Source organism: Odontomachus brunneus, unplaced genomic scaffold (assembly GCF_010583005.1).
Source record: "Odontomachus brunneus isolate Ranch 3 - 2012 unplaced genomic scaffold, Obru_v1 Obru_scaffold_194, whole genome shotgun sequence".
Taxonomy (NCBI): Eukaryota; Metazoa; Arthropoda; class Insecta; order Hymenoptera; family Formicidae; genus Odontomachus; species Odontomachus brunneus.
The window spans coordinates 396,983-401,034 of NW_022639644.1; the positions used below are offsets into that span (position 1 = coordinate 396,983).

The 4,052-nt window shown below is 27.5% G+C and overlaps 1 long non-coding RNA gene across 1 annotated transcript; it reads left to right on the forward strand.

Annotated features, from left to right (window-relative positions):
• The first annotated feature begins 25 nt into the window (after positions 1 to 25).
• Positions 26 to 2,838, forward strand: LOC116851846. Its single transcript, XR_004379657.1, has 8 exons — positions 26 to 73; positions 177 to 236; positions 346 to 432; positions 515 to 648; positions 1,041 to 1,145; positions 1,262 to 1,484; positions 1,592 to 1,751; positions 2,736 to 2,838. It is a non-coding gene; the product is annotated as an uncharacterized LOC116851846 (long non-coding RNA).
• The last annotated feature ends 1,214 nt before the right edge of the window (positions 2,839 to 4,052 follow it).

Here is a 4,052-nt window from a genome sequence, read left to right on the forward strand (position 1 = left end):
TTCACCCTGTATAACAATATATACCATCTTTAAGTTTTACAAGAATATTCTGACACGGAAATCCAAACATCAAGTAAGATTTTATCTATTATTTCAATGTATCATTTATAATATATAAGCAAATTATTATATGATTATATCATGTTATTATTATTGAAATAATTTGTATTTTTCAGAAGGGATTTACAGAAATGCAAAAGTAAACACATGTATTGCAGAGAATCAAATCCAAAAAAGTACTTTTTCCACAAATATTCAATTTAATACTTGTTTGCAATTGTCTACATATATATCTGACATAATTATAGACTTGCGTTTTATTTTAGTATGTAATATATATTTCAGTTATAACACATGAGTCTTTTAGTAATAATAACGTACCTACATCTTATGTAAACGAAAAGTGTAATAAGGAAAACAATACACCATTAGGTAAATGCATGTTTATTATTTCAATATATAACTTAAATAATATACAAAGAATCGTTGTGTTAATATTTATTAATTTTTTAAGAAATATGTACAACTGGAAAAGAGAAGAAAAGGAGTGGAGAGACATATAATGATTCTTCAAATAATAACGTACCTGGCCATCGAATATAAATGTCGAATATACTTCTAGTATACAACAAAGATATCCTCAACAAGGTATCTTACATGTTTGTCATTATTTTTTATTTAAATAAATGTTTACGATATTTGAAATTAATACTAGAACTGGGGAACATATATGTAGAATAAGCCAATTTTTTATTACATTCTTTTAATTTTCATTAATATCTTCACAAATATTTATCTTTAAATATTTTTATTTTAAGATTATCGTAGTGTTCTATAATTAATTTATAATATGTGAAACGTACAAACCATTTCATTTTATTGATAATTAAATAACAATATACATATAGATATAAAGAACTGAAAAATACTTGAAATTACATATAGAAATAAGGAACTAGCTTTATATTGAATGCGATTATATTATTGTTTAATAAACTTATATTATTTAATAACTTGCAACAACTTTTTTATGTGTATAGGCGTGAATATGCATAGATACAATACAAGTTACAGCACAAGTACAGATAAACAGATATTTGATGATGCTCATCTTTGTACATGCTGCCCTAAACATAAAAATTATGGTACATATTAGAATGCATTGAACACTTTAAATTTAATGCTTTTAATACATTTTAATAGCTTTTATATTGTAAAGAGTTTTACTTGTATTTATATTAAAATGTTTTTGTATTTTAAGATGAAAAATTCCGGAGAGTGTTCAAAGAATTATTTTTGCTCAGAGAAGTAACAAAAGAATGCTGCGAAGATTTAAAAGTTACATTTTTACAAAAATATAATGCAGATAAAACGAATGAGAATGAATCTACATTTTTAAGTACATTCAATTTTCCTTTGCGACGTATAGAACATTTGAACGAAGTGGAACAGTATCTTGAACAACGAATAATTTTCAATCCACTGTAGGTTTTCTATATTTTTCTTTGATATAAGTTCCCATTGGTAATTATCCGTTATTCTAAAACTAATGTAATTATAATTAATTATATATAATTTTAATATTTTTCAGATAAAAGAACTTTCAAAAATGGGAGGATCTACTTTAAATGATTTTGTAAAATGATGTTTATCGCTTCTTTTTTCAAATAGATTAGCTGAACAATATTCCTGGTATGGTGCTAAAAAAAAGCAAGTGTTTGGAAAACTATTTCTCGCAAGTGTGTTGCAAGGTAAATTGTTATGTAAATATCTAATTTGAATATAAAACATAAATAGTACACAAATTGACTGAATCGCAATGGCCAATTTCCGCAAAGCGTACATACACGTATTTTTCATCAATATTTTGTACATTATGAAATATATGTGTAAATATACATAAATATGGTCTTTGCGAAACGCAGCCATTGTCAGTTATAAGAAATAACATAACAAACTTATTATAGTGTTTAACAAACTACATACGATAACTATAACATAATAATTATATGTCTTATAACCATTGTCTTTATACATTAGTATTGGTAAAACCATGTTTTTTTTTAACAAAAATAAATCTATGAAAACAACCAATGTTTTTACCCAATTTTGTAGGTTTTGGATATGTTGAAATATAGACAAAAAAATAAAAGATACATTCTTTTATAATTGTTTAATCACACATTAAAGAGATGACATACCTTTTCGAAAAAATTGACAATTTTCTTTTGAAGCAAAAATCGTTGATATATAAAAGGTAGAAAAAATGTTTTATAATAGTTGAATTTTTCAAGAATATTTCATAATAAAACTTTCGAAAAAATTTTAAAAATATTTACCATTATTATAAGGAACTTTGAAAACCGTACAGCTTTTATTTGAAATAATGTTTTCAATCTTTAACTTTCGATAATATTTGTTTAAAATAATAATCGATTAACATATCCAAAGTTTATTAAAATCGAAAGGTCACTTGGTTGTGTCCCCTTGTAGTCCAAATTAGTCTAAAAATGGCTTTGTATTTATAAATTTTTATTTCTTATCAACGCTTTCCCTTATAGAAATATCATACTAAGAATCATTGATAATTACTTATTTTTAGTATTAAAAATACTGGATAATAAGTAATTATCAATGATTCATAGTATGATATTTCTATAAGGGTTATATAATCACTGTAGCTATATTACAAATATATAATTTGTCTATATTAAATTATTTATTTCTACTTGTAGAAAGTGCTCTGCATTGTAAAGCAGCGGAAAATCGAAAAGAAGTCGAGGAAAGCATTAAAACTTGGTTAAGACGTGCAAGAGAAAGGGCAGAAAAAGAAGAAAGATAAAATAATATATATCTTTAATAATTAATCTTTAATAATATTTTTCTTTCATATATATATATATATATCTAAAATATTTGCATTTTCATTTGCATATGCAATTTTTTTTCACTTATACTGTTTTTTTATGATCTAATATGTGATATCTGTAGTGATAACTCTTCTTTACATACATATGCACATAAACGAATTGCATTTTTTTTTTTAATTAATGTGCATGCAATAAGTTTAACAATAGTCGTACGCACGCATGCACACACACAAACACACATACACATATATGTACATATGTACCCATTATACAGGGTGTCCCGCATAAAACGTGCCAAAAGAAAAAATTAATAGAACAGATAAAAGTGAACCAAAATTGTTGAGGTCATTTTCCTAACAACCACGTACAATTTGGAGATATTAATTAATTAATTAATATCTTGAAATTTTACGTGGTTGTTAGAAAAATGACCTCTACAATTTTTGTTTACTTTTATTTGTTCTACTTATATTTTTCTTTTGGCACGTCTTATGCGGGACACCCTATATAACTATATAGTCCATACACAAATTAATTGTTGTTTGTTTTTATGAATGTGTGTACAATAAGTTTAATAATGTATACACACACACACACACATGTGTGTGTGTGTGTGTGTGTGTGTAAGGTGTAGTAAAAAGAAATCCATTATTTTTGCATGAAATTGAAAGCTTTATTTAGCATAGTAAGAATGATCCGATTTAGGTCAAATACGCACCGTTTTGTTCGATAACTTGTTGCCATTTTGAAGGTAATTCCATTATGCTTCTTTCATAGAAACCCTTGTCCCTATTGGCAAAAAACTGGGACAGTCGATTTTCACAAGCTTCTCTTGAGGCGAATTTTTCACCAACAAAATCATTCGCCATAGACAGGAACAGGTGGTAATCACTTGGTGCCAGATCCGGACTATAAGGTGGATGCATAAGAACCTGCCAACCAAGCTCCCGGAGCTTCTGGCAAGTCACTATCGATGTGTGTGGCCTGGCGTTGTCCTGACGGAACACAATTCATCTCCTATTGGCCAATGCTGGCCGCTTCTAGGCGATTGATTCCTTCAGACGGTCCAATTGTTGACAGTACAAGTCCAAATTAAGAGTTTGGCCGTAGGGGAGCAGGTCATAGTGGATGATTCCCTGCCAATCCCATCAAACACACAGCAAAGCCTTCCTGACCGTCAAT